Source organism: Argiope bruennichi, chromosome X2, assembly GCF_947563725.1.
Source record: "Argiope bruennichi chromosome X2, qqArgBrue1.1, whole genome shotgun sequence".
Classification (NCBI taxonomy): Eukaryota; Metazoa; Arthropoda; class Arachnida; order Araneae; family Araneidae; genus Argiope; species Argiope bruennichi.
In genome coordinates, this window is record NC_079163.1 from 98,706,131 (window position 1) to 98,720,695 (window position 14,565).

Here is a 14,565-nt window from a genome sequence, read left to right on the forward strand (position 1 = left end):
TAAAATAAATTCAAAACTAGCTTTTGAAATATTTTTACTTAATTCTAAATTGCATTTGCAGAAATAAACAAAAAAATTCTGCTAACCACCAGTGCATAGCAATTACAATGTTTAAAAGCTATAATGAAAATTACGTTTTTCATGGTTTTCAATAAATAAGCCACTGATATATGGTAACCATCTCACTATTTTATGAGTTCTTCGGCTAATAATATTAATATGTTTCAATAATAATAATAAAAAAAAAACTCATTTCCCTTGAAACAAAAAAACAAAAAAAAAAGCTTGTTCACAAAAGCACAATCAATCACCGCCAGCGTGTTTGTCCGCGAAGTAAACCTACAAGTCATTTTACTGTTCGACTAATTCTATAAAAGTTTTTACTATTAGCCTTTCCGCATTGAGTAAAGAAATAAAATTGGCTAATTAAGTGAATGCTATCTCAACCGTCTATGAGCTTGAATAAATCCAACAATCCTGTTCGGTGCAACAACGATGTGCGTGCGAGTCACCTTTCGCTCTCACAGAAACAGGTTAAACGCTTCTTCAAACACTAACCAATTGAACCTTTTGCATGACAATCACGACACACTCCCTACTTTGTTGACATAGGTAATTCTACAGCCGCCCTCTTCAAACACCCCCACCCCTCCGTCAAGTACAAATGGTAACGGAGCTTTCTGAAATGACTTCTTCCGTTCATTCTATGCAGGAATTATGTTTCATCAACACTCCGCTCGTAGGCTCAGGCGGCATTCAATTGGAACTTGTTTCGAATGATTCTCTGGTGAGGGATTGATTTGTTCATCAAATTGACTCGGAGGCTAACTTCTAATGGTGCGCAGAACCAATCAAGTTTTTAATTGTTCTTTCGGTAATTCAACTTTCAGGAAGCGCTTAATTTATTATAAATTTAAAGAATTTTGTTTTAAAATTGAGCTTCTTTAAAATTTTATCTAAGTTTCAGTTTCGGTTAGAAAAAGTTTCGACCAAATTAATTATATACTTGATTTGTTTATCCATTTACCTTCGAGCTGTAACTCTCCAAAAAAGATTTCATGAATGCGTTTTCTGGCAATAACGCTTTACTCGGAGACATTTCATCAATGGTTTTAAGTTGAGTAGAGTTAAAAAAAATGTTTATGCCGAATTGACAATGAGTATTGATTTGTTTATAGAGTTGCAACTTCACAAAGAACAAATTAATTAATCTTCATTTGTTTTTCTCGCAAGCCTAAATTCAAACAACGACATTCCTCATCCATTTTGTACAGGAATCATTTCGCCCGCATTTCACTCAGCACTACAAGCTGCGTAGAAATGAAATATGCTTCAGTCAGGTAGATTGTGATGAGACATTGATTCATTAAATCCAAATCAAATAATCATGTAATTGAAACTTTTGAACAAGAGTAACAAAGATTAAATAAAAAAAGACTAATCGATTTTTAATTGTTTCCTTTAGAGTTGTAAGAAAAAGCTTTTGCGAGTAAAGAAAAAGCTTTTACTCGCAATCACTCCTTTCATCAGCTTTAAATTACTCATCTCATTTGAATCTTTCGTCAAAGGAATTTTTAATTATGCATATTGAATTTCAGTTTTTATTCTTTTGTATCAGTGTATTTTTAATTGTTTTATTTTTTACATAGGTTAATTTGACGACAGTTCAAGATGGAAACAATTGATGATTCAACAAAAAATCGTATGTTAGGCGTTAATGTTAATTTATTCTCACACATTATGGAGGAAATGGTCGAAAGTAAGTTTATATCGATTATTATTTTGTTTTTATTTTTATTACTCTGTGTTTTATTGTGTTACAAATGTGAGAGATTTTTCAGCTTCTCTGCAACAAGTGCAAAAACGGTTGCCTTCTCAAAAAAAAAAAAAAATGGGTAAGGGAGATATTAATTTGATGCCATCTAGAAAAAACTGCAAATATATATGGAATTTCTTATGGAATTTTACTATCATCCGTCCTTGTACTTCTCTGTTAATCTAAAACTACAGCTGATTGGATTATTAATCTTATTATTTAAAAAAAATTGTTCCTGAATTGCGTTTGTAATTTTTTTAAGGATATGATTCAAATTAGACCTCCTTGCAAAATTTGATATTAAATTCTTTATAGTCTAAAAATGCAAAATAGATTTCTGTAGAATTTATACATAAAAAAAAATATTCAAAATCATTTTCAGTAGCTTTTGAAATACTTAATAAAAATATATTTCTTGAAATACCTTAAGAATCAATATTTTTTGCTATACAAAAGGACAAAATTAATATTAAGGACAAAATCTGAAATCGGATAATTCTTTTATTATAATCGATACTTCTGTAAAATAAACATATAAATTTCTTTCTTAAACAATTTCCATGTATTGTTTCATAATCTGTTTTGTATAATGAGGTTTTAAAGGACTTAAAATGGATTCTTACAATAAAATTGCGTAATTTAGGGTTTTCTTCTGTGAGTGTAGTTGTTCTTATGAGATATGCTTAAAAATTTTGAAATTTTCATTTGGTTACGAAAAAAAATAAAAAAAATAATATGATTTAATTTGTATTTATGCTCTTTCAAAAACTTGCATTTCATTTTAAAATAAGGAATTAGTTCTTATATTTGTATGATTAAATTGCATAATATCAAAGCAAGATTAAAGTTTCATTAGAAACGAAAATTATTTACATTATCATTTTCACTTAAAATATTTTTCTGCCATCTGTAAAATTATCATTTGATTCATAATTATAATCTTTAAAATTTTAATTAAAATTATTGTTTCGAGTTGTTTTAATTTCGCTACTGTGATTAATTTTCTCTAAATATACCCTTTGTTGCTAGATGTTATAACAGATTGTTACGCAAGAATCAAAAGCAATTATCTAATGATTTTTTTTTAAATTCTCTTTTATCTATCTTTTTACTATCAGATAAGACCATACTGAGATTTTTTTTTCATTAACTAGAATGACAAATTGTAATAAATAATACAACACAATTGTTTTATCTAGTAATAAAGTCTGAATATTTTTCAATTTAATAGCAAGTTGTTCAAAATTCGTATGATAAATACTAAACCACAGTTGACTGATCATCTCATTTTATGATAAGAAAATTTTTTCTCTTCTCTAACTATTAATATTTTTATGGGCTCCTTATTTCCATGAATTACCAAATTTTATTCAGAATTGTAATTTGACGACATTTTACTTTGTCGGATTAAGATAAAAATCAAAATTCGTCGCTGAAGGAAATATGATGTCATTCATCATTCTCTGATATTCCACAATGAAACCAAGTGAACCTTTAGCAGCGATATATTAATGCGAGTGGTAAACAGCTCAACGAAAGACGAGCATGCAACCCTACTTCCGTAAGTCGCTTAAAAATCGTTTGACAGGTGATGGTAGTTGTCACCGCTCGTCTGATGATGAATGATAAACAACTATGACATACCGTCCAATGATGTGATTATAGTGATTCGGTTGTGCCTCGATGAATGTGGGTGATTTTTTTTGCTTTCGTTTAACTACTTTTGGACATACAGCTGAATTGTAATATTTCAGATGGTGTTTGTTTTGGTATTATATAAATGGCGTCTGAGGGTCAAATATTTTTTTTTTCAGTATTTTAATTAGTTGTAATTTACACAATGCATGAGTTAGAGATTGTTGACTGATTTAGTTAACTGTAATAAATAAAACTGTTCCGTTTCAAAAAAAGGTTCTTCATCATGAACCCGCTATAGAATTCCTCCTTATGATTTGACTTAATGCTTTCCTTGAGCATCAGCAAGTTTATGAAGAGTAATCTCATTAATATTTCTAGGGATGCAATAAAATGGGTAAATAGAAATAAAATATTCTTATTAGATTTTTCTTAAAATATTCGTATTAATATTTGCATATATCTTTAAAAAATGATAGAGATGAATTTGTTAAAATTTTCCTTTGTTCTTGACTCTCTTGCATCATTATTTAATTTCCCTTTAATGATAATTAAAAATTAAAATGATAAAATTTTAAATGTTGGATAATTTTTTTCCCTGCTAAATATAAATTTACTTACAAAAATGGCTTTTGACAGATGATTTCAACTATATTTTTCAAAATCATTTAAAATAATTGTAAATTGTAAGCCTGAAATTATTTGAAATGCCTTTCACATTTCTTATAAATTTTTTTCTCCTTGTCTATACAGAGTCATAAATATCAAATATTTCATTTCTTTTTAAAATCAAATCATTGACTTGCTGGTTTCTTTAATGGATGATGTTTTGAATACTCATCAAATTTATTATTGATAACCAGGAAATGAACTATCGAATGTTGCATCTGATTATTGTTTAAATATGTTATTTTATAATTAATTTTAAATAATTAAAAAATTTATTGATTTACTTTTTTGAAATACGACTGTATTTAATTCGATTATTGTAATTTGGATAGATAAGCTTTATTTTTATATTAGCTAAATTTCGGTTTCTTTCTTCGGTTTCTTAACCTTTAATGGCATATTTGCTCATTTGTTTTGATGAACAAATCTTTAAGAAATTGTGAGGATAAAAATATATTTAAATATTACAAAATTATTTCTTATTCTCTAAATATATTAATAAACTGTTTTCAAATGGTGCTTCAGTTTTGTTTCTTATAGAAAAATTATTTAAGAGTACCCTGATATAGTTTTCATCAGAGCTTTTTAAAACTGTGTCTCTAAACCTACATTCTACCTTCTTTCAAGTTCTTCATTGTTTAGATGAAAAAATAGTTAATAAAATAATCTCGATTTACATCATTTCATTATAAATTGCTGAAAAACTTTTAAGCTTAAATTTATTTTTTTATCATTAATATTTCATTTTTTTATTATTATTTTTTTAATTTTGAGATAGTGACGAACATTATCGAACAAAAATGTGGTCCGGAGGAACAAAGTTTAAAAAACCCTAAATTCAGTCACATTTTAAGTTTTAAAAAGATCTTGTTGATTTAGATAATATTTTTAATGTACAGGAAGATCGGGATAATTTAGAAGAAATTGTAAATTTGAGGGAAGGGTATGGTGGGTTTAGATGAAGTTTTAAATTTAAAGGAGGATCATTCTGTTTTAGAAGGCCTTTTAAATTTAAAGGGTGATAACATTTACATTCATATTTTTTTTTCCTCAACACTTTAAGTTGTGATATTCCACATCAACTGACTAGAAAAACCTGTAGATCTCAGAGTTATTGAAGCACAACTGTGAGATGAATCCGACCAAGTGTTAGGCAAAGATGACATAAAGAGTTGAGAGAATGCGGCCGGAAAGCTGCAGCTGAAGCACGGCTGTCACTCAGCGGTGCGTCGGCGCTCGCAACGGCTGGTTCACGGCTGCTTCCCCAAGCGCACAACTACACTACGCAATCAATTATTATTTTCCTTCTCTGGTGTGTTAAGTTGTTCTCGGAAACTTGGATGAATTTTGCGAGAGATTTCATTTTTTCCGGGCCAGTAACCAGCTGAAAAAAATTACCGGCGTCTCTCATGTTCGACATTGCGAGCGACCCATTTAGATACAGAGTATGATTTCACGGTAAATAGTTGAATGTTGTTTGGAAGGAGGCATTTTTTTTTTTTACACCAACATATATAAGTTATTATTTAAAGTGTATTCTGTAAAGCAGATTATTTATAGTGATCTACAATATTCTTTCTTCTTATATCGTATTGAAATTGGACAAAAATTTAGCACAAATAATTTTTTAATAACTTAATTATTAATAACTTTAATTATACCTTTTTAAGAGCTTTTTAACATTATTTTATTATTAGAATTATGACAAAATAGAAATGTAGTATATTTATTTAGTTAGAATTATAACATGGTGTTTCTTGTCTTTATATATATTCAATTATTCCATATTAAAATTTTGCATTAATCTGTAAAAAATGAGAGGGGGGGGGGCTTCTAAAAATGTGAATAAATTTAGTCAGTTATAATAGACAATTTATCCTCAATAGTGAAGATAATTAATTATAAATATAAATTATCATTAACTAAGTTATTACTTCAACACTTTGGAATTAAATCTATTTGAATATAATAAAAGATAAACCTAGTATCTAGTATTATCAATGATATTTAGATAATTAGGACTCACCAAGGAGATTTAAATAATTCACATTAAGATCCAAACGGTAGCAAGCAAAAATATAAGGCATTTTAATAAACTTTTTAAGCTTATTAATAATTCGACTTTATAAAAAAATTTATTTCATTCTTCTTGAGTTTAAAAACAAAATTTGACTAAGTAGTTGAATTCATTCACTTGCATTTAATTTTATCTGAATCAGAAAGACAGCAAAAATTTCTCGTTTTTATCTAGTATTTTGATTTCTTTTCTTGTCTCTGGTATTTCTTTTGATAAAATTGATTATAAAATAATATTTTTTTGAATAATATATATTTGAGTGAGCTCATCGGTATTAAATTTGCCAATCGGAAAGAAACGATTGAATTATTGTGTAAACATTTCATGATCGGTAAAGAAAATTGAGATAAATAGCATTCTTTTCGGAAAAGTCGAAATCTTTTCGTTATTGAATTTTTTTATCACACAAAAGAAAATATCTTGTGACGCTTATTCAATTAAAGAAAGTACAAAAATTAAATTCATGCATTTTGCATTATAAAAAAACTCGTCTCACTTTTCAAATTAGACTTTTATGAATAGAATATATTTTGATCTAGTTTGAATATTTTTTATTTGAGTAAAGTGAATTCAAGCTATATGAAATAAATTTATATATTAATTTTTTTTTATAAAAACCTAAACAGGTGCAGATGAAAATTGCAGTGCGTTATCAAGCATGACATGCATCTCATGAAAAAGATAAAGAACCTTTTATTGAATTTCTTAACTTCTTGAAATCAATCGTTACTTTCATTTTAATTTTATACCAAATCGAAAGCAAAAAAAAAAATGGATGTCCTATTTTGAAAGTGTTTGATGTTGCCGATCGCGATCCCGCTTGTGTTGAAATATTCAGATTTAATCAGAAATAATTGAAACCATTCGAAAATTTTAATTCAACAATACGTAACCGTTTTGCCACAGGCGATTTAGATATCACGTCTCAGTTATTTCATAAAGTTTAGATATTTTATTATAGCTTAGCATATAGACGGAAGTTTAATTCGTTACCTAAATATTTGAACTGAATTAACGTTTTCCCCCCAGAAAATGTAGTTTAAAGATAGTGATTAAAAATAATTTCCAATAGTGAACAGAATAAAGGAGACCCAATGCTAAATAATTAATCATTGGCGTATTTTATTAAACTGATATAATTGTGAAACAATTGAATAAGACGGGCCTTTTATCAAAATGGTACAGAATGCGGAAAATGCTTTAAAAATTGAAATTTTTTACATAAAGATATAAAGAATTTAGTATGAATTCAATTTTCGGATGTAAAGTTTTATTTCATTTTTTTTAATAATTGTGCAACATCTAAAGACATCGCATTTTAAAACACTGGAAATCGATACAGATATTTACCAACAATTTAAGATATACATCTAATACGAGAAAGGCTTTATTTTTCTTCTTTAACTACTCTATTTCTCATAATAAGTCATATATCAATAAGTGACTTACATGACTTTTGCAAATTTTTATTCTTAGTAAGAAATTAAAATATTACTTTATATTTCGAAATATTTATTTGATGCCTTAAGCTTCAGAAAAATCTAAATAAATGTCTAAATAAATATATAAAAGGCAAATAAGTATGTAGATATATGGATAAATTTTATTGTTCTAAATTTAGTTCTTCAAATGGGATAACAGAATTGCATTTTAAAGCTACATCTGACCATTGCGGGACTTGAGTACTAAATTAGATTCGATTTTTGAAAAAAATATGAAACTCCACCCTGTTTTTGTTTTTTAAATTCAATTAAAGAGATATAATACAGAAGAATTAATGATGAAAAACAAAATAATTTATTTTGTTTCAACAAAATGGTTTAATTGCATTATCCAAAAAAAAATCTCAGAAGTGGAATCATGACACTACACGTTACAATTTGAGCATCTCAATTGAACGACTCATTCATTTAAACCAAACGGCACTTTGTCATATCTTGTGCTGTGACATGATGCCCGGCAAGATGCTCAACTGGTTCTATAATACGACTGACATGATGCATTTGATGTGTGTCTTGAAATGACTCCATTTGCTAATAAAAGATAGATTATTGTATGAAAATATTGCTTGCAAATTTCTTTGAAAATAAACGGATGTTTAAAGTGCTGGAAATATATCATTAAATTATTTAAAGCAATGATTTCGAGCTAGTGTAGACTAGCTCGAAATTAGCAGTGAAAGCGCAATTTAATGAAAGCGTAGAGAGTAGTGAAAGCGCAATCTAATGAAAAGAGCAATTTTTTTAAAGTTAAAAAGTAACTGAAAGATTATTTAAAATAAGGATTCTGGCCCTGTGAGATTGCTTCCATTGCTTCCCATTAATTAATAAATAAATAAATAAAATAATATATCATTTAAATCAGTCTTAAAATCAGCACATGCTTTCGGTAATTCCTAAAGGCATTTCTTTACAAATTATTTAATATTTCAAAAATCATTGGAAGGGGAATGATTGCGAACTGATATGGCAAATCGGATCTGGAATTCTAGAAATTTGAGTAATGATGATTAAAAGTCTTCAGGGCAGTATAAATTGGATTGCTCTACACAGACGAAAACAAAGGATTCCTTTCAGATAAAATATTTTTCATCAGTTCAAACACATTGGAGGTTGTTACCATGAATGCAGTCTGTATAATATATTTTTAATTGCCTTTCTAATTTCAATAATTCCTTTCTGTTTGTATAACACATTCAGTCATTTATTATATTTGCAAAATACAAACATATATAAAAATACATAAAAATTTAAGTTTATTATTAACAAAAATATTTCGTTTGGGTGGTGCGCAACTTCTGACCACACAAATCTAACTGAATTTCAGCTCGCGCCACACGGTGGGGTTTTTCTTAGAGCGAATGCACATTTGATATAGTATTAAAAATAATATTCAGATAAATTATGGCATAATTATCATTTTAATGGTGTAATTTCCTGAAATTAAAATTTTCCTATTGTAACAATATTGTAAGTATAAATTACTATTTAAATTTTTAAAATTTTATTCCATTATTTAATATTATCTTTCAAAAACTATTTTGATTAATTGAAATCTTGAATAGCAAAAAAAAACCATGAAACATTTTTTTTTTTTTTTCTGAATTGTGATCTCTAAATTTTAAAAATCGTTTCACTCGCATCAAAAATCATTTAAAATTGACTTTTTAAAAATTAAAAAAAACTATAAGAGCAATTATTATATTGCGTGATATATTGATTCGTTGGATTTTGCAGAGATATTTCTTACAGAAAAGGAGTCTGCAAACAGTCTGCATATTTTTTCAAATATATCTTTATATTTTGTACGTTCTTTCTCTCTCTCTCTCTCTCTCTCTCTCTCTCTCTGCATAAATATTCCAGATATATATTTAACGAACTCAATTTTACACTGAATGTGATGCATATCACAAACTAATCATACAAAAATATGAATGTTTAACCTGTATTTTAAGTTATTCTCTCTAGCTCATCCATCCTAATAAAAGTTATCATATTTCTTTTGAGTTTTTTTCTCAAGATTTTTTTTCTCCCGGCGTTAGTTTGTTCAGCTTTTAGAGTTTACTCATGGATGTTACATAGTCATCGTTCATTCTCTAATTGAAGGTTAGTGAAAAGAATATTTTTGTCTTTACTATACAAAAATATATGAATTTTTTTATTTGCTAAAATCTGCAAATAAGCGCAGGGTATGAAATTATGGAATATATTTCAAGAGACTTAAATAAAAAGATGCTATGGAAATAATAAAAAAAAGAGTTATAGATTAAATTATATGTATAAAATTTGAATGTGAATTTCATAAATACTTTCAGTGCCCAATACTTGTTTTTAAAACAACAGCTTAAAAATGGAGTATATATAATATATAAACACATTCTTTGAGAAAAGACATCTCAGGAAAAAACATTCTGAATATCTCCATGTAATACAAATTTTTCAGGCTATACTTTCCATTAGTTATATTGGTTGTAATCTATTTATTTCATTAAATTAAAAATTAAAATTATGATTAATTTGCCTCCAAAGGATTAAATTATTTTACCTTAACTTGCCTTATAAAATTGCCATCTATGCAATAAGTAGGGGCATCCCTTTTAAGAAACTAACACTTTTGAATATTCAATGCTTCTTTTATTTTTGGCTAGTAATAATGAAACATTCAAAAAGACAAAAACTGCTATTTGTTGATCAAGGCTTAAGTGAGTAGTAGTTTTCTTCTATACGTAGAACACTATTTATAGATCACTAATAAAGTAATGGAGCACTGTTTATAGATTTTACAGATCACTGGTTTGGTCATTGGAAGGCGGTTTAATATAAAATAGTTGGTCAGTTTGTCGATTTGTGGAATGACGTGCAGAGTGCGTGAACTTAAGGTTCTTAACCTCACAGCATGGATGAAAAGGGCTTTATAATAATAACAAAGCTGTTAAGTGAAATTCAAAAACACAGCATGTATTGAAGCTTTTTTTAATAAATATAAGAAAAAGAGAAAATACGAGTTAACTTTTCATAATGAAATAATCAGCAAGGATCAGGTCACAGAGTCATGTTGGCGTCACAAAGCTGCAGGTGGTGGTCTAATCACAGATGAGTCAGCATGATCTCTTGATGCTGTTTGGAATGCTTGGGAACATAATTATCTATTTTCTTATATGCGTCATAGTTGCTCTTATCTAGTTTTCCAAAAATTTATATAATGGCTTAAAGCAATAATTAAAAACGTGAATTTTTTTTAATGTGAAGAGGAGAAAGTAATATTTATCTATTTTGTCAAGCTCATTCGAACTGTTCTTCAGAAGGAGACAGGGCAAATGGTTTTTTAATTGGTTTTGAAGTTTTAAATTCTGTGCAGCCGTTTGTGAAATTAGCATAATCTTTTTTTTTTCAATGATGGATTTTTTTTAAAAAAGTTATATACAAGATAACCATTGGTTTTATTTAAGTTAAATAAAAGCTTTCGAATTATTCAAACAATTAGTAATTCTTAAATAAATCAGTTTATTTGTAATTAATTACTTAATAGTCATTACTGTATTCCAACATTCGAGAAATCATCTGCATTCACATTGAAACAAAAAGAGAAAAAAAGTCTGATAATAACTATATAAACAAAACAAAAAAATAAGAAATTTGTTTGGAAATTTGAATTAAAACAAAATCTGATTTAGTTAATATACATTAATTAATCCAATATTAAATAAATGGTGTTTATTTGTTATAAAAAAGAAAATTTTATTTGTCAGATACTGAGAGTATCTGGAGCATATCTAACGAAACATTAATTTAATTTCACTCAAAAATGAAAGGTGATTGACCATTTTTAAATTGGTACTGAAAAAAAACTAAACTAAATAATGAATAAAATAAATGGATAATTAAAAATGATTTCGAATAAGCATACGGGGAAATCCTCATTAACTCAAGTTCATTAATTCAATAAAAAAAATTCTAACCAAATGCTATGCTATTTATATATATGCTATATGCTATATACTATAAAATATACTATGCTATTTGATTAGATATGCAAAAAATGATTCCCCCCCCTCCCCCATGAAACGAAAGTTGAAACACCGTGGAAGAACTGACCTAACTTGAAACAAAATGATTTTTTTTTTTTTTTTTTTTTTTTTTGTATTAGTAACATAATAATAAGATCAAAACTGCTTTAAAATAGTTGCAAAAATGTACAATGCTACTTTAGCATTTTCATTACTTTGCCATGGGAACAATATTTAAATGCGTCACACGATTGAACTCTAAAAAAATGCATCAATCTTTTTGCTATTGTTAAGCTTCAAATTTGAAATTTACAATTAGATAACCATGTATACGATATAATGTACATTTGCCAGAAATGCATTTATAGGGACAAATTTAAATTTCTGACTAAAAAAACATTGTGTTTGCTTGTAAAATTCAATAAGAATTTTCATGAAATGAATTAGTGTTTTGCACTTCGGAAACTTAATCAAAAATTATACTTTAAATTCCTAACTGATTTTCCAACGCTGAAACAACTTTGAGAGAAAATTTTTATAAGTAATTCATTCTAAAGTTTCTGATTATATCTTCTTTTCTGAGTTAATAAAACCTTATTTATTATGTGTGCAAGTTTTTCATGTTTTCGCCATTGTATTTTTTTTTCTAGAATAAAAAAAAACAAACATATGTTACTCTTTAGAACAATTTTAAAGCAGTCTTATTTAGTGATGAATTGTCCATTTCCATATAAGATATAGTACATTCCTTTTTTATATCAGCAAAATGTCAAAGAAGGGATCTCAGATATTCCGCATTTTCAAAAATAAATTTAAAAAATACTAAGGATTAACATCGGTTACTTTGTTGATTCTTCAAAGGATATTAGTTCTTCGATCATTGAAAAATTAGCCACAATACATGTAGAACATAGGATACTTTTGATAGAAAAATTAAAACTTAAAAAAAAAAATTTGGGGGGGGGGTCGATGAAATTGTAATGTAGCAAGAGATTAGAAAATAAATACCCTTTTAAAGACGGATTTGCATTTCTCATTATTCTAAAGGATACATGGGGTGGGGGACGCTAGATCATGAAGGCTCCTTGTTTAAAGGAAAGGATCCTTTTACGATCTAGCGGTTACAGTTGCTGACGAAATGACCCATCTGTAAAACACATTTGGCATTTATTGAAATTTAAATGAATGCATTTGCATAATAATAAAAGGTAACTGAAAATTTGATGAAAAGTTGTTTGATGATTAGCTGTATAATCGTATGATTTTGTTAAACCATGGATATTTGCAGGTCCTGCTTGTACAAATAAAGCGTTACTTGTCACTACTGTAAATACGGATAAAATATATATTATAGGGTCTTTTAAAATCGGTTTTCTTCAGTACGGGGTATCAAAATTCTCTGTTTGTACACGAGACCACGAAATTTAAGTACGGGCGATCGGTATTTATCAGGAAACATTTGGTGCTTTCGGTATACTGACTTTGGGTGCTGGATCTCTATTAATTGATTAAATTTGGTGGAGACAATATATTTACTGAAGCGTTAGGCACATCTTAACCGGCTCCTTACTCTAAAATATGTCATATTTATTATTCAGGAATTTTAACAATTGCCGAAGATCTAATAACAAAATCTCTAAAATTTATAACTCTTAATAATACCATTGACAAATTGCAAATTTTACGGATAACATATTGCTTCATCCTATCATTAGAATACAAGTCATCAACTATTCAAATTTAAATAAGCATAAAACTTAAGAAAATATTCTCTTACCATCCTTAAATTAATATCAGTGGCTTAATTTGAAATTCAAGTGAGATTTTTTTTTCACCTTCACCTCGCTTGCTGCTTGATTAATTTGTCGAACATTTGAATTATAGCCGTTAAAATTTAAAAATTGTTTGTAAAACTCAACAGTTTATTTAATTTCTTCTTCCAAATATAATTTATTGATATATGTAAAATGACTTCTACAGGTTAGCAAGAAATAAATTTCCCATTTTAGAGGTCTTTAGAATGCGTTCTATTGGTATAAATAAATTAAAATCTGAATTACAGGTAACTCAACTGATGCGCTTGGTGTTTACTAAATAAAAACATTAGTACCGAAATCTACCAATAGGTAACCTATAATACAAATGGTATTTATTTGCACGTATTAAAAATGGGAAATATCATTTTCATTACAACGCATGCCTATTCGTATTATTCTTTGGATAAAAAAAAAGGGGGAGACAGATTCTGCACGAGCTATATTTACTTGTTTGCATATCAAGCCTACATCGCAAGAAAAACGCTGCTGGTAAAATTGTTTTACTAGAACTATCAGGCCTCCGTTTGCAGCTGTAAAAGAATTCCGTCGTAGGAAGAAGATATGAAGATGTCTAATTATCTATGTACAATACGCAAGACGATACAGAAATTTGAAAGAACTGGACAACTTGGCATTCTTAGAGGATGGAAGCAAATATTGTTTTTCAGCGTCGAAAATGTGGCAAAAGCGATCGTTGAAGCCAGCAGTCAGGCGCCCCATGGTAGTGTTAGTGTGCCAATTGTTTCTCGTGTATTGGATATACCGTATTCCACTGTACAAAAACAGCGGGCTTTTTTTATCCCTACAAAATCAAACCTGTGCAGCTATTGAAGGACGAATAAGTACGAGGTTCGTAAAACTTTCGAACTTCAGTTCCTTTCTGGAATGGCGGTTGACGTCACTTAGTAGTGGAACATTCTGCTGATTGACTGAAGAAGCCTAGTTTTGCCTCAGTGGGCAAGTTAACACCCACAGTTGTAGAGTTTGGATAGCAGAAAGCTCGCACGCTAGCCTGAAAACACCCTTGTATATTGAAAAAGTGATA

The 14,565-nt window shown here is 28.3% G+C and overlaps 1 long non-coding RNA gene across 1 annotated transcript in view; it reads left to right on the plus strand.

The window, feature by feature from the left end:
• The first annotated feature begins 600 nt into the window (after nucleotides 1-600).
• Nucleotides 601-14,565, plus strand: part of LOC129959624 (uncharacterized) — a 38,374-nt gene continuing 24,409 nt past the window's right edge. Inside the window, exons 1-2 of the long non-coding RNA XR_008783475.1 lie at nucleotides 601-787; nucleotides 1,650-1,759. This is a non-coding gene — a long non-coding RNA (uncharacterized LOC129959624). The remainder of the gene's footprint in view (nucleotides 788-1,649; nucleotides 1,760-14,565) is intronic.